The following is a 22,354-nucleotide window of genomic DNA, read 5'->3' on the forward strand; positions in this document are numbered from 1 at the left end:
ACACACACAAAATATAGTTATAGAAGGTTTTTACAACAGAAGGTCTCATATAGTCTCCATACTGTAGTTAGAGTCACATTGTCCAACTAGTTTGTGGTCACATTTAAATCTTTCAGAATATCTACTGGAAATACTGTAGCTCTTAAACTCAAATTCTATAGCTGCCATATTACAGCAAAGTTAACCAATTTAATTATCAAATCTTTCTGAAGGAAAATGTGAATTTTTAGTCTCACAGTTTAAAGATATCAACAGAGAAACTAAGCAATTTAATTTCCAATGCTAAATATAATGAGAGGTGTTAAAAAAAAAACGACCACTGGAAGCAATCACATTTCTTTTTTTTAAATATCATTCAGCATACAGTACTTGCCATGGTATAGCAGCCCCAGGTGTCTTAGTCATAGGCACTGTTGCTGAGCTTAGTCATTTTGTAAACACTTTACAGATTTCATTTGTGGTAGAACTTCCCTCAGTCTACTCTAATAGGGGATGGGGGTTACAGAGCTTCTGCAGTTGATCAGACAACAAAAGGTTGAACTGACAGAGCCTTAAAATGATCTTAACCAATTCGATGCAGGTGTTAAAACAGCTAGCACTCCAAGAGCTGGCATTCTCTACTAAATGTCAGATTGATGGGCACTAATCCTTTCTTTAGATAAACAGGTACAGGGTTTGGCTATTTTCCAAGTCTACTGTATATCCAGAAATCAAACAATTTGGAGCGAATCTTCAGGTGCAAGACATTCACTGCCACATTACATGGGGAAGAGAAGGCATCCAGCTATACAGACAATCACGTTTCTGTGAGTGAGTCAAACAGGTTTTCTACTTTCACTGTAGTTGCAGAATAGAGGTTTAGGGATTTGCCTTGCAAAAAAAAAAACGCTTTACAAAATCTCCAATAAGCGTTATGGAGAGATACAGCAAGATAATGACGTGATTACGAGGAAACAATAAAGTAACCATTCATAATCCATTTCGAATGGCTTTACAGTTTATGAAAGAAAAATAATCTTTTAATCTTACCTTGCAGAAGATATGACTTGCAAAGAATGTTTCACTGACATTGATCAGAGTAACTTGAGGTGCCTTGCTAATTGTACTGCTAATACAATAGTTTCTGAATATGTAAACTAATATTTTGAATGTTGAACTGGGCATCACTTCTGCCTGCCTTCTTCTCCTACAAGCTCCAGTTAGATGCCATATGCAAGCTATCATACCTTCTCAGTATTCACTCCAAGTTGACTTAGGATTCGAAAGAATGAAAACAGAAATCAATAAAGTACTGTACTGGGAGGCTTACCTAGTTTTCCAACAAAACAGTACTGCCTGTTAGGGGGACTTTATTAAAGCCTCGAGAGGGTGTGTGTTTTGATAACCCGATGAACTCTGGGATTCCACCAGAAAGCCAGCAGACCTCAGTCAAAACCTTCTTGTTTGCTCCCTCTTCGCATTTGGCACAGGATCCTGGCAGGCCCTGCCAGCAAAAATTATATGAATATCCTCTCCTGTGTTTACTGAAGGTCACATCCAGATTGAATACAATTTACAGCTGCACTGCTAATGAGCCATGACGCATCCTTGGTAAGCCGAGCAATTAGGGGCCTGACCCGGCCGCTCCATGGTGAAGCTCACTTGGGTGCCCGCGCGAGCGGGCCACATGAGGCAGTGTTACCCCGGACCAGGCCCAGAGATGGAGCAGGTGGCAGTGTGCCCCAGACATCTCCCACTGCTTAGCCCGTGGACAGCTCTTCTGCCCCGAGAGGGCCACCCTCCTGGGGCTCCATTCCGACAGTGCTGGCCAGTCGCAGCCCTGCGCTCTGGCTCGATGAGAATGTAAACACAAGTGATTTCATGTGATGTTGTGTGCAGCACTGACGTGGACACCTGAGCATTCCTGTCTTGTCTCAGACCCAAATTAAATGCAAACTTCAACACATGACCAATCACAAATTCCTGTATATTCTCAGGGGGCGGCAGCTTTCTGTCAACTACCCCAAAGGTAAACTGAAACCCTCCGTAAATTACCAGACATATAATATGCATGATTTTTGATTAACCCCGGCCTCTCTTTGTTTTACATAAGGCTTTTTCAAGTTATTTAAAGGAATACAAAACAGAAGAATACTTGGAATGAGCCTCTGAGATGAACAGCACTATGTAAATGTTCTACTGAAAACGATGATGATGTTACCAGGTTCCCATGTTATACATCAAAGGGGACATGCCTAATTGTTTTAATTCAGTTGTCACGTGAAGATTTAAAACAGCAGATCATGCAAACCAGCATCAGAAGATACAAACTAAAGTCTTCATTCCCTAAGTTTTAATTGTATCTTTCAGGAATACTATTTTCCCAGCACAAATGTATTAATGTAACTTGACCCCCAAGGCCTTTGCTATCAGGCTGTTAGTCATAGTGAGTCACACCACAGCCTGTCTTTTTACATTAATACAAAAAATAAACGGTACACTGCTTATTTTTTTTAAGCATGAAGATTTACAATGCTAAGACTTCCACAGTGTTTCCAGATTGAATTCATGAATCCTATGGCAGAACCACTCCCTTTTCACAAGAAAGTAGCAATAATTTCAAGCATTAATTTAGTCACTATGTCTGTTAAATGATGTTTGAAGGTTTCTACCCGACAATTCACATATTAGATTTTATAATTCAAGCTTTTAAAAAACACATAGTAAGACGGTCCAAATCCTGTGTGTAATGGTGATAAAAAAAAATGACTTACCATTTATTTCTGTCAGCAGTGACTCGCAGTGGCACATTTCTGGAGCCTGGGTGCTGCATAAAGTCAAATGAAATTAACTTTTAAAACTGGAAAGCCATTAGACTAACATAATAAAGAACAAAATGAGAAATAGTACATTGGGTCACTGTATGGCATTTGTCATTCTCTCAACATGCATATCAAACAATGTAGGTAGTATCTTTCAAAAAAGAAAGGCCACTAACTGCTTACAGAGGCATAGTGTTCTCTAAGGCCATTCTAGTCTGCGGCTGTGATTTAAATTTTTTTTTTTTACACTACAGAACGTATTGTTCCAAACATACCATGGGGCTATGACTAACACTCTGGTCTGACCCAATGTGGTTTCTAATTTAGATGAAGAGGCTTTCACATCAGAAAATAGTCATATAAAGTGAAATGCCCATTAGGAGGTGCAATTAATGACCCTGAAATCGAGTATAGGTTTTAACCATATCATTTTTTTCTCTGCATGCCAACATCAGCGCTCTTTGTTCAGCAACATCCAAAGAATTTCCACCAGATTGCCGGTGAACAGGTTATGATGCACGTGTAATAACTCAAAGTGCAGGCAATGCCTTTTTCCACCCCTGTTTTATATCCCTCCCCTGTTTTATTCAAAGGTGAAATGATATAGATTTTTTGAAAGATCTATGAAGCCACTAAAATAGTTGTGCATACATTTATGTAATGTTCATATACGATACCTGACATATGTATCATATGTGGTGTGTATAACATACTTAATGGAGTTGATAGCAGACATTCAGGAGGAAGGTTAGATTCCACTCAGCTACATATACAAGTCTCGAACCCAGGATTTCCCTTCTCTCACACACCCACCTTCCACCCCATCTACACCCTTGCAGCCATACCCTAGCTCACTCCTCCCTGTAGTGAGGAGGGGGTTTTGGACACCCTTATCCTCACAGCTTGGCTGCCATTCCCTCAGCTAGGCAAGTTATTCCAATTATACTTTACATATTTCATTCCTCGATTGCATTCATTAAGATCTAATCAAACTACTGAATCCATTCTTACTGTAAAACAGAATGGAATGGGTGTGGGAAGGACAGATACTGTTTTCACAAGTGCATGTTCTTTCAAAGATGATGAGATATGATATATGATGAGAGACATTAAAAATGAAACTAACCAAGGCCCTGACAATATAGTCAGTCAAAGTTCTTTTCAAGATACGAGACAGATTAAACTGGTGTCCTGGGTAAATTCCATTCTCTGTTTTCACAATCAGGTGTCCATTAATTTCCTCCTTGACTTAATCGGTGAGGTAATTTCTCATTTCTCCACCTGACCTGCATGGGGTGCTACCACAAGTCACCCTGCTAAAAGCTGCATCTCAGTGGTAGATGAAGGAGGTCCTGTCCTGCATGTAAAACACTTTGGGATCCTTTGGGAAGAAGACCCCAAAAATGACATTTCTTAGCATTGTTACAAAGAAATAACAGGAAGCATCACTTAACAATATAGGATATATATCCAGGATATCCACCTGTTGCCGACGCATTTATTTGTAATGTAAGAAGGGCACTTATCTCAATTTTTTTTTTTGGCTATAACACAAATTATAGCAACAACATATGCAAAATTACGACTAATAAGCCACTTACTTTAACATTAAAATCTGCCAATTCCGTTAACTGGTCATGCTGCCAAAACCAATAACATAAAGAGGCACAGATCACACAAGTTCTTTGAGAGAGGTTTCAAAGAAGAGGAGCCATCATGTTTGTTTGGTAGTTTAGCAGCTAAGTGAGCACAACATTTTGCACAAACCTTTTCTTAAAAGACCCCAGCATTTGGACCTTAAGTACTGGTATGGGACTCCTGTTTCTGATCTTTACACTCCCTTCAAGTACTCAAAGCTGAAACTGGGCTGAATAAACTGGACAGTAACTTCTCAGTTGAATGGACTTTGCTTTCAGGGACTTCGGATTTAACAGACAAAATCTGCTAAAGCAGACCGGACTTTCCCCCATAATAATCATGAAATGCTCAAATCTCAAAACAAGATAAAGTAAATATTACATAGGTTTAAAACTCAGGGATTAAGATGGTGCCCAATCTAATAGAGGTAAGCTCATGGTGGGTCCTGTTTGTGTCTCATATGCTTTATCGGATTTTATACAGTATATTTATGATACATGTACATACAAAACATCTAAGAAGCATATACATTTTAACCATATGATAGTGTGTTTATAGCCAGAAAAAAAAATTGTGATTAAACATACATAATTCTACAATAAAGGACACCCCTTTCCACTTACTAATCTGTTAAACAGAGGGTTAACAGACAGGAAGTTAAAATGAGTTTAATCAGCTAACTCTAGTCAAAATAGGTATATTAGTTAAGACTATCAATCCCCAAACTGTTGAGTTGAATGGATTTTTTTATCTTGTTAAAGGAGGATTAAGGTAATGAATAACTAGACCAAAATATGAATTACAGACGTTATTAAGACATAGTATGAATATGAAGAAAACATTTTTAATAATGGAATTGGTTAATAACAATAATAAATGGCCATGAATAAAAAACAATTTTATAAAATAATAATATAATTAATATAATAATAATTATAACTATTATCAATTAATAATGATTCATTTTATATAGTGCTGTTCATCCTATATGGTCCACCAGAGAACTTAAGATATACTGTAGGGGGGAGCCTACTTTATCCACTCCTGAAGCACAGTGGCCCCACCACACAGCAGATCAGGAGTGAAAGTAAGAATGCTTATTCAGATTTAGACAGCACTTGTAACCTTTAATGACCAAAGTCGGGACTTCAGTTTAACATCTCAAGGATTGTGAGTCCTACAGCACAATATCCCCTGTCACCATACCAGGAAATTGGTTTGAAATTCTGGGCCAGAGTGAAGAAAAGCCAGGCCCTCTCATTAACACATCCTCCTGGAGCAAGGAAGAGATACAGGTACTGTAAGTATTAATACTGGGATAAATCACACCACAGCTTTCCACTAAACAACATGCAAAATGGAAAAAAATGGCTTCTTACTTGGAAACCTTAGTACCCTGTAAGGCATATAAAAAAATATTTTTTTGTTGTAAACACTTCTGCAGTATCGCTTAGATTTAATGCGATCGTCCACAGCAATACACAAAAATGTACCGCAATCGTTTCATTTGAGTGGTGTAAAACCGAATAGTTCATACAAGGTTCATTCTGCTAATCCGGATATTTTCCTGATTACCACTGTAGAATTGTGAATTGCGTTCACAGTGAATTGGACTGTATCTATTGCAATTCTACAGGTCACCAGAGGTAAATCCGCTAGGCAAATGAACTGATAAAAATAACAGGCCTACCCAAGTATGTAAACAGACAGGACACGTCTATTTGAAACTTAAGGTTCCTTCCCATGAATCCAAGCTAAAAAAGACCCTTTTAAAGGCATCAGATTTCTTGAATCATGCGGTACAGACAGAAGTGTTAGATGCACCTCACTGCTCCTCTATTCACTTGCAACACCTGACACTAAGTGAGAACAGTGAATAATTCCGAGCCAATCCACAGATAAGCATCACGAGGTGTTGCATCCCAAATTGCTTCTGCTGCTGGAAGTTGAGCAGTGAGACCATTTTGAATCCTTTGCCTGTGATCAGCATGCATATAGAACAGGGAAAAAAATGAACAAGCCAGCATTTGGTAGCTTGTTCTCACAATGCACACATTTTCTATTGATCAGCAAATCAGGCCAATGTGTAGTGTAAGTATACAGTGAGGTTTATTTAAACTGTGGAGGCATTTACAGTAAGGGTGCAGTATTTACAGAAATAAACAGTAATACCTGTCTGATTGAAGTCTTGCTAATGGGATAATTCTGCATGGAATGACTTAGATATAAATCTGAATAATTTGTGCTCCACTACACGCAATTTTATTTTGTTTTCCTTGAGTGTTAATTTCAATAGGTTATTTTGAAGAGGTGTGATCTAGATTTTTTAAGAGAAACAGAGAAATATGATGATGAATATCTGATAAACTGACTGAAGTCATCTATGAAAAATCTATGATTGAAAGTGAAGCAATTTAACAATTCAAACTCAGGAACAGCTGCTTGAACTTGTATTTATGTCCTCTGGAGGAATTAAGTTCAGAGAAACCTGTCAGCATAAGATAAGCTTTTTTCACACAACACAATGCTTGGGATTTTTGTTTGTGACTCTTAATTAGAAAACTTTTTTATTTAATTAAAAATAGTGCTGATGTTATAATGATAAAATAATTGCAGTACCCCCGAAGCATGATTTAATTACTAGTTCTTGCCTTTCATTTCACTGAAACAGTTTAAGAATTTGCATGACCGAGAGACAGTGTTTACCAAGTGGTAATTAGTATAATTTCAAAACAGTTGTTCTAGGACACTTGTGCATTTTTAAATTATGGAAAGAGTTTTGAAATGCATGATCAATTTGTGCTTTTCACCTGAAAGAAAAAAAATAATATTCAATTTCAAACGGGTACCCAAAAATATACAAATGAACAAGACAAATATATGCTCCAATGGGTGGTGAAATACTGCATTCTTTACGGTTTATTTTTAGTTTGGTATATTTAATTTGATGGGGATTTCCATTTTCAATGAACTTTATAATTTTCACAAGCGTGGTATGGATTTGCTTTGTAGCTCCGCATCTCCTGCTTATTATGCTAGGTTATAAAAAGTACTGCACACTTGATTTAGCTAAAGCAATTTACCATAGAACAGAAAGTCATCTTCTGCCCCCATTAATCAGATGAAACTTCACACACTAACAAAGTCTCATGGGATATTCCTGGAAGGGGAAAAGATCCCCTCCTCTCAATTCTAATCACTCCGCCCTATCTGTAATACCTTCTGAAAATTGTTAATGACATAAAATGACACTTGAAGGAGTTCCTCGTTCCTTACAGCCTCGTGGACAGAGTTGCTTTGATCCATCAAACAAAAAGCTTCACAAGGCTTCATGGCTTCACGAAACCGATCAGGATTACAACAGACTGGATTTGATCTGTCAGTAATAAGTGTGGAGGAGAAAACAGAAAGAGTCTTTAGCTGGGGCCTCCTCAGATTAGCTCTGGGTCGGGTGGCAGAGATGGCGATAGGGATACCTGTGTTGAACCGGCTTAGGGACACAAGAAAGAACAAATAGAATATTCTTCACACAGATTCGCTTTAGGAGGGAGATGGCTAATGGGAAAACAAGAAACATAATAAGACATCGGCAAAAAGTATTAAATACTAAAGTACTATATTCTTAAAGCTGATTTTGAGCATGTAGCTAAATAATAAATTAACCATAACATTATACTAAAAACAGTAGCCCATATCTTCATTTATTTAAACTAATTAAATTTGGACTTGAGAAAAAGAAACTTATTGAGATCATGTGAAAGACGTTTTTAGAAGAAGCATGTCGGGAGATTCCTAATGTCCATGTTCTGCTACACAACCCTGAAATTCTTTACCTGATCAACACTCTGGGCTGGAATTTGTGTTCCTCTGATTCACAATTCATCACCATCAAAAAGTCATCAAATTACATGGTGCTTTCAAGCAAGAAGCCAGCCTGGCAGCTTTTCTGTAAGAACATAACGATTTAATCAGAAAAGGCTTAAATTGACATATAATGCCAACTGTTTGATTTTGAAAGGACTTAGGTCACTTAGGTAATACTCTACCACATTTTAGATATTGTTAAGAATGAGCAATTCCTATTTTCATCTTAGGATATTGATTAGGCCTTCTTGACTAGAATCACCCCCCGTTTTAATTTGCAGTGTAACAGCAGTCAAATGCAGTACTGCAAGCAAAGTCAAGTCATAATTTATTATTTAAACCTTTTACCATACCATATACAGAATTTGATCAATTCAGAACTTTAAAATGAACCTAATTTAGTAGAATCAGTAAGAGGAATCAGGAAATACCAGGAACATAAAATGAGAAATATTACACTGCTTTCAGAATCCTGACAGATTCCAATTTAAACCAAAAAGATTAAATGAAAAAAAGGAAAATTTGGCAGTCATGCTAGACTACACTGTCAGCATGGTTTTCAGACTTACCTACAATAACATGTATTGACAATTGCAGCTATGAATTATGAATTATGAAATCTGCAGTTTCATCAACTCTGTAGCACAGAACAGTACTCTGATTTGAAGCAGTGTCACTACACTGCAAAGCAATGAAAATGGATACCTTAAAAACTAAACCAGGAATATTTTTAAATACAAACAAAAACGGAATCCCTGCGTTCCAATGAAAATTAAAACATATGAACAGAAATCCACCTAAAACCCGTGAAAATACAAAAAGACAGAATTGCAACTGCAAAAGGATAACAAACCTGAAACAAATAAGCAGACCATGCACCTATGAAGGAGAGGACCATAAGACCAATTGATCCTCAAAACAATTCAAAATAACAAAAAATCAATATGCTAATTCAAGACAAGCAGTGTCTTGGATGCATCACCTTTTAATGTGAAACTCCCATGCCAAGACAATATCAAAGAAATAACTGTTGCCTTAAAAGAACGATGAAAACAGTCAAGTTTTCTCCCCACATCATATCTTAGGAAATACTGCCGTGTCCTACCAATTAAACCACATAATTTCAGAAACCAACATTCTAAATCCTGTCATTTTCTTTCACTCCTTTGCCTTTTAAATCCTCAATGCCATTAGGTAATTCCAAAATGTAATGTGGCTGGATTTGGATTATTAAAGATTAAAGTAAATGAAGCTAATGGACACCCTTAGGGTGCTGCGATGTATGAAACGCAATGCTCAGCTAGCACTGGCACTATGACAGACAGAGATAAAGGCTCAGCAGGATGCAAGAGAGGGGGCACCACTCTCAGGAACGGAATAATAGATTTGCTGAATCTTTACCATCTGGTGTTTGTTTAATACACACTGAAGGTCAAACGGCTACTGATCCTTTTCTCCTTTAGTCCACTGACTATAGGAAAGGGAGGAATCAATGAATTTATTGATACGACAGGATCCTCTTTTAGCGTTAGCTCAATATGGCTGTAACAACAACCTCATTACTATTTTAAAAGTGGCCAGAATAGATGCCTATAGCTTTTATTTGTTTTGGAGACCTTTTTGGCCCCAAAGCAACGCAAGTTACTGTAAGTGTGTTTTCCCTGTCCCTCCCCCCACCCACTCCCTCTGTTTTCCCGTAAAAATATTAAGCATGTTCAACATCTATCTATATTGGAAAAATATTGACACCGGCTCTGCTGATTTGGGCCATGTCTGAGAATCATTGACTATTCTGTTCTCTGCTTTAATGTCATACAGTAAAACAGCAAGATAAACTGAAGGCCTAGTATACGAGAAGGGAGAGCTGAGGTGCACCGCAAATGTATGGGAAACGTCTGCTCATTGATACCATCTGCCTTTCTGCGTGATGCCGTGTTCTATGACCTGTACTTGAAAAATGCATCCATTGACATTTAATATAAATACTTTTACCCTCCGGTGTCAGTTTGTCTAACACATTGCAAACAAAATTAAATCAAGCAGGAAAATGTTCAGATGTTTGTGAGACGAACTGTTTGTGCTGCCATCTTCATTAGGCTGATAAAGCTAATTAAGACGAAGGATGTGTGACATACAGAGAAGAAGAAGGTTGGTCACTACTGTAATTTTCTATGCCGATGTGCTCTTGAGATCATCAGTTGTTTCAGTACTCAATGCTGCTGTATCTTGCCAAAGGAATTCCTTTACTTTATCATTCACCTAATAACGTAAATGAACAGATTTCAGAATAGTTTATTGAATTACAATGGTTAGCATTAGGCTTAATAAATTCCAGAATACTACGTTGGATCCAATTGATCAGCACAGCTACAGTACCTCGCATTGGATGGATCTGACCTTACAAAGCAACGTTTATGAACTTTACCAATTCGTTCATGACGATAGCTGTCAAGAGTGTTAACAGGTGAAATGGGAAACACGAATGTTTAAGTAAAAGCTGGTTTCCACAAAGGCTATTTAAGAATTGAGGAGGATGTGTCTCTGGGGAACAGTGTGTAGAGCTAGCTGATTGATCTCTGTTGCTGGGCCTGCTCTATCATTTCACTGTTGTGTCTCATTTCCTTTAACTCTTTCTAAATTATTTTTTCAAAGAAACACCTTGTATTTACATGTCATGAAGTAATAAAGTCAGAATTAATGCAACCTTATGCCACATTGAGTGAAATAAATGACTGATATCGTTCAACAGCACACAAACCCAGTGGGACAGAATAACCAATCTACTGTATAACACAAGCTTAAAAAATTGAATAAAACTAAACAAAATAACTTCGCATTAATTAGAATGAGATTGTGAATTTCTGGCAAATGAACACTGTGTGAAGATAGTTCTCTGGTATTTGCAGAGTCTGGTGCTGGATGAGTTTCTCCAGCACAGGCAAAAAAGTCTGCTGTTGCTGTCTAGTTTCAACCAGGGCGAGCGGCTTGCCACCAAACTGACCACAAAGGAAGCAAGGGCAGAGAACAAAACTGTGCTGGAAAACAATGTCTCTCATTAGGGTAGGAAAGAGGTTTCCTCTCCCTTGAGCCTCTCTCTGCCAGCAGGGAGTGTGCAGGGCAGTGCAGTGCAGGGCTCCCTGGAAGACAAAGCTGGGATTTAGCCTCCACAGGCAGGAAGAAACCTGATGGTTGATCCTGAAAGGTCACAAGCAAAAGTGGAGGTTCGCACAAATCTACTTAATGAGCTGTTAATAAATCCCCAGCACTAGGTGATGCCCCTTGGTGTACAGCTGCCCAAGCAGCGCGGTCTTCAGACGATGGCTTCCAGGACGTCATACTTCCTTTGGGCGATGGCCACTAAGCCCCCCTAACAGAGAAGTAACGAAATGAAAACAGACTCTTTTAACCCTTTTAACCTGTATTTCCCCCTACTGACAACTATTATGAAGCCAGGTAGCAAGCCATTATTAAAGGCTCTGAGGTTGTCTGCAAACAAACACAGGCTTCTTTTACCCCACTGTAATCCTTCAGCTCAGCCCTCAGCTCCAAGCCACTTTGGGTTCTCTTTGTTTCTTGTTAAAAAGCCTTTTTTACCCTTGTAGCAGCTTTACGGCTAATATCCCACATATTCATACCTTAGTGTAGGCATGAACCATTTAATGAACACAGGAAATTCTAGGATGACAGCAGGTCTACGCAGAAGTCAGAAACGTACACAGCTGCACTGACACATAAGGACTCCGATAGATTAATATGGACTAGGAACTTCAGAACCTATTCAGTAAACACTGACACTCAAAAATGGCTGAGCTTGGTGCAAGTGAAATGGATGCAGTGGCTCTGGGAATCAAACAAACCCAAGAAGCAAAACTTTTTTTTTTAATGAGAGAAAAAAAGGATTGTTATTGTTTGTTGTCCACAGTTGTCTCAAAGCTTTAATCATCTCTTGGAGAACTTCAAACCTGAAGACAGCCGTTTCGGTGTGAGAATCAGTGTACCACTTTTCACTGCGGGAGGCTATATAATGCAGCTGATGATTAATTTTAATTAAACACATTTTGGAAAATGATATTGACTGTTTGAACCCCTGGTGTTTTAATTGCTTTAGTGCTTGCAAGCTTTAACCAATTTTTTTGTCATAAGCAGGAAATGTTCATAGAACTTACACGATTTAGCTGGTCAACTGGCTAGTTTATTTACCACTTGTAAAATTATCAAAATTTTTCTTTCTCTTTTATGGGTTGTGGGATCTACCCAGGCATGTGGTTGAAGCTGGTACCCTGGCTTCTATCAAGACGCGACTGGGTGAGATCTTCACCTCAATTAGCTACTAATTACCAAGTAGGCTGGATAAGCCGAACAGCTTTCTTACATTTGTAACTCTTCTTATGCCCCCAAAAATAAAAATTTGTTTGCATTAGTACAGTAACCAAAAAGAACAATGCCAAACTGGACTCCACCAGGTCACCAGGAGACTCTGAAGTGTTGATCTCAATGATAATCGCATATTGGAAGTGTTTGTGCCATCAGTCTTGAATCAGGATGCTGAAACCAAACCAATTAAAAGAAAGATGGATTTTCTGGCTAGTTATGGGGCTGGACACTTCATCAAAATAAACTGAGGCAACAAGATGGAAGTCTATAAAAAGTAAGGAAAATGAAATCCATCCTTTCCCAATTCCTTGCTTATGAAATTGTACAAGAGGTCTATCAGATTAAAGAGAAGACTCTACAGCTGCAATCTCCCAGAACCAGCTCAGGAATATTATGGGTATGTACAGTATAGCACTTTTACACAAGCCACTATGTTATGAATTTAGTTTGCATTCTGGTAGTGACCATTCTCTGCACAAAATCATTATTCACATTCAAGGTTTTAAAGTTCTCCAGGTGGGAACAAAATTAAGAAAATATAGTGCCTAATACTGAAATGAAATACGGACTACACACCCTGTATTTGGTCATCAGTGTGTACTAATGGCCTGACAAGAAAGGATTAGTGGAAATGATGAGAAACAATAGCTGCTACAAAGAGGCTGAACCTAAAGCCTCTTGAAGATTCACCACAAAAACAAGACAACCCCAATCACCAATTATCTCTCCTTTGTTTACATGCTGAAAAGTTCAAACAGTTTAATGAGAGGATTACCCCTACTCCAGCTCTGTTAAGGGAGATTAATTGATATTTTCCTGTTGGGGTTTAACCAGGTGGGGCTGGGCTGGCAGAACCCATTGTGAAGAACACTGTGATCAACAGAGCAAACGTCCTTAAGCTGCAAACAATCAAAGTGAGTGAACTTAAGGAAAGTCATCATGATGCAAAAATAATATTCTTTTTGGCACAAACTCACTACAAGGATCTTTCAGATATTTGGATCTTACTACATACATTTTTGTGTCAACCAGTCCACAATAATATATTAAATCCAAGAGCCACAGTTTTTCAACATGGAATCACTCAAGAATATTAACCATTTGAGGAAATACAGCCATAAAGTAATATTTTTTATCCTAATTATTGTAACTGCAAAACAACTACAGTGGTGCAGCCTATGGAGGAGTATGAACTTTTCCTTTATTCACATTTAGAACAGAAAACAATCCGCTGTATTAAAAACATGCCAGCCTAATCAGTTATAGGTGTTTTCATTTTATTTTTCTCCTTCTTTAGGAACGCCATTGTGGGTAGGAATGAGAGGGGATGTTTTATTTTGTACTGGTTTTTGATTATTTAAAAAATTAACAATAAAAGTATAAAAGGCAACGAATTTAAACAAATTGGAAAAGAGTAAACTTGGAGCTATAATTCAAAGCAACCAATAAAAAAATAACTGCATGAGGAAAACAATAACTGGGTGTTACAACCAATTTAATCCAGTAGGGTTTCCAAGACCTCTGTGATGTGATAACATCTTCATAGCTGGCTGAAGCTGAAGTAGCAGTCAAGTGTAAACAAGGTGTGCAATCCATCAATTGAACATTAGAGTCAGAATTTTAAAAGCAGTAGATGAAACAAGGGTCATGTAATCCAGCAAGGACCCTGCTGTACAAAGACAGATAAAGATCATTGGGTATCAGGCTATGCAGCAGAAAGAGAACCACTCCTTCTGGCTCTTACAGAAGACTGAAAGAAGGTCTATTCTTAACTAGGTCAACATTCCTGAAATTCTGGATGATAAACCACCTTTTCACGAATTTCAGATAACAATACAAAAATGAAATACTATCTAATGTCACTAGAACACAAAGTACAGGCATGGAAACAGGGTAAAGCCAGCCCACAGCAGACATCTAATTAATTGCAATAAATAAACTGAAGTGTTACTCCCTCAAGGGAGATGCAAGGTAATCATTAAGCGCCTACAGCTCCACTACATGAGAGATCTGGTAGAGAAGTAAGAATTTATCAATTTAACTAGAGCGCTGTGGTCAAAAACCAAGTAGTCAGAATCTTATGTGTCTCTGAAGTAACAACACAGTGTGCTCAGCTCTCAGTCACTACACTGGGGCATTGGTCTGAAAATACTGGTCCAGAGGGATAAACTCCACCTACTGCTCCACCAATCCAATTGACAGCACTTCAGCACTTTCCTTAGAGGTGTCCCATTCCACAGGTGAGCGGGACCAGTCTTGCATTGCTTCCCAGAGCAGACAAGATCATGACATAAAGAAGGAACACTGGTGTCAAATTCTTTGAAGACCTCAGAAGACCAATGTAGAAGAAGATTTTTAACAACTACACAGTTGTAGGGCCAGCAAGGACCACAACATTGCACATATGGTACCAAAACCTACTTCTCCAGAAGGCCTCTCCAGAGATTGTGGTGATAAGGATAAAGTGGAGGTGGAACATCAGGAGGCTGAGAGCCCAGAGCGCTCGAGGGGATGGATGGGGAAACAGAGGAACTGAGGGAAGAGCTGCATAAGGACAATTCAACAACGAAATGAGGCTCGGTAGAGCTGCGCATGCTTGTAAGGGACTAGGAAGAAGACAAAATGTTCAAGTCATCATAATTAAAAAATCCGACTGAAGAAATGTGAAGTCCTGTTTGTTTTGGAGTGTTTAGTCATTTGTTTTGATTAAATAATGTTTCTTGTGAATATAAAACAGAAAAAAAAGAATCGCTGCTCACAAAATCTTCGTCTCTCTGTATGTTGTACGCAGGGTTTCTTCTAAACGTTACTAACATATAAATAGCAGTGCTATATTTAACCACCAGGTGGCCCCACTTCCATGGACAAGATCCCATTAAAAGTAAAACGGGAATTTAAAATTTAAAATCGCGACCTATGTGCGCATTCAGGGTGGTCGCGATGTTGTTTTCCAACGGATCTCACATGTTCACACATTCAAAGTGAAACGACAGAGAGAAAATGATTGTTCTTTATGAAACCTTGAAAAATAATGAAACAATGAAAGAAAATGCATTGTTCGCTTCAGACGTAAAGGCCATTTGCTGTACACTGGCATTCAGATGCAGAAGGTTATAACATTCAACCGGACTAAACTGTGCTAAATCAACACACCATCCTACAGTAAAAGCCATTACACCAACTGTACAATACAAATTGCAACAATGCACCAGGAAGGCCTAGAATAAGGAGCAACTTATGTTGTCAGTAGTAAAATGTAGATTCAGATAAAAGCATTAAAAGGTCTTCTGTCAGAGGTCAAAAGCACCTCACCTCTGATGGAAGAACTACAATAACTCTGTGCACTGGAATTCAGAGGTTAAGAGGCACTCTCAAGATTGGAAGGCCTCCCTAATGACTTCAGTGGTGCTACTAAGATAGCCCTTGAGGTGTATCAACATGGAAAAACAAGAAAGCTCAGTTACAGATTTCCTTTTTGTTTCTCTGAAACCACTGCGAGTCAGGGAAAGCAATGAATAAAGATAGTATAGAATTGCCAATAACTTAATTTAAAATCCGTCTACTTGCAAGTAAATTGTCTTCTTGTGTTTTTTTGTCTTATTCAGGCACAAAAATGTGGAAAACAGCTTTTACAAACAACAGAAACTGAATCCCAATAAACGAGCAAAGAAAGTTAAAACCGAGTCCCTTGGTGATGTAACTGTAAGTAGATAAATGACGGTTCCTATTCCAATAAAAGACCATTACTCAGAGGAAGTGGAGAGCTGAACTGTGAGTGATTTAAAAGGCCTGTGTAGCTTTCATAGCTGAAATACTGCACTCAATGTCTGTCCCCTTTTAACATTATACTGTTTTATTTGTGGCCTACATAACAAATATGTGCAGCTTCGATGCCAGTAGTTCAGTACTCAGGTCTGAGGGCAAGGTAATGATTAGTTCATCTGTTTGCAGCATAATGCATTTATTATTACAGCCAATTGAAGACCTTTACATTTGTTATACTAGTATTCACCCCCCAATAAGCATGTTATAATTTCCTTTTTACAGATAACCACTGCGAAATGTATGAGGCACAGCTCTGCTAAAAGTTTGGGCTATTATAGGGGAGCTGTTTAACAGAGTAAGAATATTCACAGGATGCACTTACTGTATGTCATTCGGCTTCAGCTGTTTGTTTTCAGCTCCTATACTGCACAGTTTAGAAGGACAAGAAAAAAAGAAAGAAAATGTTAATTAGTACTGTACATGCACAGCTTAAGCTCAGCGTTAAGGGAATCAGTGCAGTGCAGTATACTATTTCAATAGTCTGGTACATAGTCCAAGAGTGATTCACATCATCCTTTTCAACAACAAATTCAACAAAGAACTGAGCACTAATGAAAAAGAAAATATTTCACCTGCAAGCCATTCAATATCTCTGTGTATGTAAGCACTGTATGTATTTTATATACTAATGGGATGAAACACGTCTTTGTGATGGAAAACATTGATCACCCTGAAAAAGAAAATGGTGGAAACAGCCTTTTAATTAATGAGTGGGGTTTTAATTCCATGAAGGATCACTATTGAAAATGTAAGGACTGATAATCTGTCAGCTGTTAGGAGCTGCATGCCCTTTAACTGAAGAAGGAGAGAAACAGGCAATAAGTATTTTAAAAATATGACTTGTATTGAACAAATACAAATTTTATTGACTCTTATCCTGGCAAACGCAGTTAACCTTATTGATTTAGATAAGCACATTAAAAAAGCTTAGTGAGGAATGTTTTACCACAAGCCACTATAGTATGTCCACTGTGTCAGCTATTCTAGCCTTCAAAGCCTGTAAGCGCAGCCTAAGATTGAATGTATTGATCCTCTTAAATAGCCTGTCTTTAATAAATACTACATTATCACTGCAAGCCTCTGCAGTCATGTTAGGTGATCAGGGAATGCAACTGTAATCAGAGCAAGTTCTTTGAAAGATAATCTTTCCCCATTCACCTCCTCTGAGACACCGATAAAGGAACCAGGGGACAACAGTAATTGCTCCAGTTGCTCTTATGAAATCAGTACTTAAAGGGCCTGGCCTTGCCGGCTTTGATGAAAATATTACAAATTTACTTTACGCTATCCAGTGTAACAAAGAAAAACTGATTGTGCTGTTGCAAGCTGCTGCATTTTCTCAAACACAGAAGGCCCGTCAAATATCTAACTGTTGAGGAAAAAAAGGATCTGATTTGACACATTTTAACATGGCTTCGATATTAAAATAGTGACTGTAACTATTGCAGCTAAAAATCTTTTTAAATGTATTTTGTTCTCTAGATGCACTACATCTTTCACTAAAGCTTTAAAATGAGAATTGTATTCTGTAAATCAAGCAAGCTTTTATAAAAACATTAATTCAAAGCAGGGAGTTCTGGCAAAATGTGAAATTCAGCTGGTAATGAACATTGTTTTGATCAGCGGTGTAAAGTAATATAATCATTATGATAAGATGCAACAGCCGTTTGTATGCTAATCTGACATTGCAAGAAAAAAAACTGCAATCTATTCGCAATGCTTATACTTCATTATGATAAGCCAGTGGATGGCAACTCTTGTTAAAACTGTAGAAGTATGATGAAAAAATGGAACCAATCTGTATTCAATGGCATTAAAATAAAATCATTTTTTCACAGAATGGACTATTTAAATATGAATGCATAGAAAATACAGCAATGAAGATAAGCAACAATCAGCAGATTAGCAGAACCAAGACACTAAGCAAACTCATGGAAAACACACTGCCGATGCATTAAGGGATTCAGACTTGTGTGATGTTTTCCTGTGACCTCTCCAAAAAAAGCCTTTTACTGTATTATAAGAGTAGGATTCAACCCAATGGGATCATGTATCCGAAGAAAGAACAATTAGTAAATGACACTAAAATGGTAAAGAAGACAAGTTTTCAACACACTAGAGGACAGCTGTCCAGAAATTATCAATTGCTGAAGCAAACTGGTTGCTATTAAATTTTAATGTGGCTTTTAAGGGAAGATTTTGCTTATCAGTGAGATAGAGTCCCAGGGAAAATATTGTTATTGATTCCATCATTTTAGATGTAACTGATCCTTTAAGTAATTTTTCTGGGTTTCAGTGTCAGTTTTTAAGTGTCTGCTTGGGCTGAGTAAATCATTAAAGGGCATGTTCATTTAGAATTCTCGGCTTAATGCATAAAGTGTTCTCCAGTGCACTCAAAGTCACATCTGTTGAAAGCAAACACATTTATTCCACTGAAGTAAAAACCAAAACATTGACTGTACAGCAAGGGAGGGAGTTAAATTCTGAAAATTAAAAGCAGTTGCAAGCATCATAATTGATCTTTGAAGAGAAGTGTATTTTAAAATATTGATCAATTTTACTGCATGACAACACTGCCATGTTAAGAAATGGTAAATGGTGGGGATGAGCTGTTTAAGGCCTCCGTTAACACCTCAGTTCAAAAGCATGGCTCAAGAGAGCTCACATCACTGGCGTGGCAGTGAGGCGTCATAAACTAAGCCACTGCCTAGATGTGCAGATAGAGCTTATTTGCAGTTGGCTAATCCCAAACATTCTCATTGGTACGGAATTAGAAACTGCAGTAGTACTATCAAATTTTAATATCTCAACGTGAAACCGTTTTCTTCTCATATAGTCATATATCTATATGAAATGTGCTCCATTCTATAGATTATGGTTATAAATGACATTTAAGACTGAACAACTGGATGGAATAACTGGCAAACTTGCATTTATTAAATGCAATGAATAGTAAGGTCAGTTTTCTATGACATAACAAGAATCTATTGAAAAAAATCTATTGATTATTTAACCAAAAAGTAAATACCTTAACAGATATTCAACGGTGTACATAACATCCTTATAATAACACTTTGGCACAGGCTTTTATTTCTGAAACTACAAAAACCTCTGGAGTACTTTCTTTGGTATTTTGTAAGCGTGCTAGTCCCTAGGCGCTATTTTTTTAAGGTTTAAAACATACTGCAGCTTTTGCTGTGAGAAAATATGATTGAGAATCAGAATACTGTGACAACTGTTACATTATATACAGTGTATGACATATATAATACACAAATAAGGTAAAAGAAAAAAACAGGAATACAGTAGAGCAACTGTCAGAGCACTAAGAGCACAACCTTACATTCTCCTGCAATCAGTGCTCCTCTGTCAGGGTATATGAGACCTGATATAGAATCTTCATGCATAATTGAAGCCTGCATTGGTAGGCTCTTTTCCATCTCCTAAAGGTAGCTTATGCTGTTGTGATAAATGAAAAAAACTGTTTTGCAGCTGATGGCTAGCGTTGTCAACTGGATTACAGAGACAGAAAATAGCAGGATGTTGTAGAATCTGTAGGTTTTGTTACATTCACTTTAAGGTCAGATATGATTTTGTATCAAAGAACAGTGGTTTTAATGCACATTGGTCGATTCAAATTAAATCTGAACTTTTTAGACATTGGCTTACAAACCTACAACAGTAATCTGAGCTAAAGTATTACATCTTCTGCACATTAAGGAAACTTCAAGAAAGGAAACCAAAGACAGAAAATATAGGTTCATATTTCAGGCCACAATGAGTGTGAAAATACCCTCAATTTGATAATAAATTTATAATGCAACTTTCCTTGTCTTAAATTTCTTCCAATTGCACTTGAAATGGGTACTTGTTTTCCCATTATGGCCACTTTAATCTACTTATACCCTAGTCGTCTCATTCAAAGATCGCTTTATAGTATTGGATGTTCAGCATCTGAGGTATGTGTTCCACTGCTGCCTGATGAAATAACACAACAGTTTACATATTTCTAAACCTGATCTGAAAACTGATTTAAAAATCCATACCGACAATCAAATTTCCTTGAAAATATATACACACAAGTCTGCTTTGAGGTGGCTAAAATGAAGCAAATTTCGTTTCAGGAGACAGGAAGAAAGCCAAGAGTAAAGAGCACAGATCAAGCAGTAAATGGGCACTGGTAGTGACCGGCAGAGAAACCCATCCGTCCCCTGAGAGAGTTGAAGAGGGCAAGAAAGGCAAGCACTGGAGAAGAAGAATGTTTGTGCTTTCTTTCTTGCAGCCCACATTAAATATTCAGCAAAAGGGAGGGATACCTTTACATTACTCTTCTTGTTTCTTGTGACTCTTATGACAGCTGTTGTAAACATACATAGACAAACATGGTCCTAAGTGTGCTTGGCTCCAGTAATCGAGAGCAGAAATATTTTTATTTCTTAAAGAGAACGGATTTCAGGCCCCTGGGATGACTCTTTGAACTTCTCTCTGTGCGGAATTTGAATTTCCTTTGCCCATCTCATACACCTGCTGGTTTCTCTCCCTCTCTCTCTCCCTTCCTTTTACTCCTAAAACTTTCCCTTGCTGCGGCTCTTCAGCTGTCTAAATCATCTATAAAATTGCTTAGGTTTCAGCAATGCGGTTGACATTTTCAAGTGTTTATGGAGGTAAAGGATAGCAATTATTCCAGCTAAGTAGTCAGTTAGGAAATGCACGGCAATGTCATAATTGTTGCCGAAATATGAAATAAGAATTTAACTGTTAATGTGCATCCATGTCTGCAAAACCACAACTACTCAGTTATGCAAGGCTGGGAAAGGCCTGAGACCAAAGGGAAGTGATTGACCTTGGCGAGAGCTAAGAGCTGGTATTTAAAACATTCACTCACTCATGTTTAAGAGATGTCACGGTAAATAAATTATGACTATTTACACTTAGTCCTAAGTGTCTTCTTTTTCACACTAAAGCAGACGTCTTGGATGAATTCCTCAAGCCATGCGGGTAAAGAGGACTCTTGTATGTACACATGTACTCCTCCTGGTGTCTTTGGGAAAAAAAAAGCCTAAACTGGAGTCTCCTCAGCATCCTGATTAGCCTTCCCAGTGGTCGCTTCTTATAAATGTTGCGGCTCTGCACACATAATATTCAGTGAGTGATATTTCAATTGTTTTTGACGATGTGTGGAAGTGAAGTACTTTGAAACCGGTTAATCCCTCAACATTTATCTCCTCTTTGAAGCGCACAAGCTGACAATCTGTGTGCAGCACCAGAAACCGTCTCTCCTATTATGCGGTTGGCTATAAAGCTCAACGAGACCTAATTGGCCACACAACTCTCCACACCTTTGCCCTGACAGGTCCTTCAGCAACATGTCCCAGTGCTCCCCAAGGATGAAAGGAAGAGTATTAACCTCGTTGTCCTGCGTGGATTACACTGCAAAGTGCCCCACTTGCCGCCCCCTTTCAACGGGTCAACAACAAAAACTCCATTAGAAATGTCTTGCATTGGAATTGTTTCGATTTATGGCCCCCTTTAAATGACAGGATTTAAATCAGTACATAAAATAAACCCCATCACGTTCAATGGTCTTACTGAATCTACAGGAGTTCAATCGCATGGAACAGGGTTCAGGAAAGACATTCCTATATTCTAAACTATATGAAAAGAAAGGTTATTCTAAATACATGCACACAAAAACATGTTTTTCATTTGAAGTTTCTTCAAAGGTTAACCAAATTTTTAAAGTCAACGCACACCTAACGGCTATCAAAATCTTTTTCCTAATTTGAAATTCAAAATCTGTATCTGTTCCTTAAGTTTGTTTTTCAAATGCACAGGTTTCTAGCTGCTTCTGC

The 22,354-nt window shown here is 37.9% G+C and overlaps 1 long non-coding RNA gene across 3 annotated transcripts in view; it reads right to left on the reverse strand.

The window, feature by feature from the left end:
- Positions 1-22,354, reverse strand: part of LOC107077735 (uncharacterized) — a 64,275-nt gene that overhangs the window by 33,899 nt on the left and 8,022 nt on the right. The window contains exons 3-5 of one of the 3 annotated variants that reach the window (XR_011190192.1): positions 16,825-16,866; positions 2,754-2,806; positions 1,325-1,483 (exon numbers count right to left, since the gene is read on the reverse strand). This is a non-coding gene — a long non-coding RNA (uncharacterized lncRNA). Of the gene's footprint in view, positions 1-1,324; positions 1,484-2,753; positions 2,807-8,278; positions 8,386-16,824; positions 16,867-22,354 lie in introns of those variants that run through there. The other 2 variants (XR_011190191.1, XR_011190193.1) reach the window with 2 other exon arrangements.

The sequence above is a fragment of the Lepisosteus oculatus genome, chromosome 8, assembly GCF_040954835.1.
Source record: "Lepisosteus oculatus isolate fLepOcu1 chromosome 8, fLepOcu1.hap2, whole genome shotgun sequence".
Classification (NCBI taxonomy): Eukaryota; Metazoa; Chordata; class Actinopteri; order Semionotiformes; family Lepisosteidae; genus Lepisosteus; species Lepisosteus oculatus.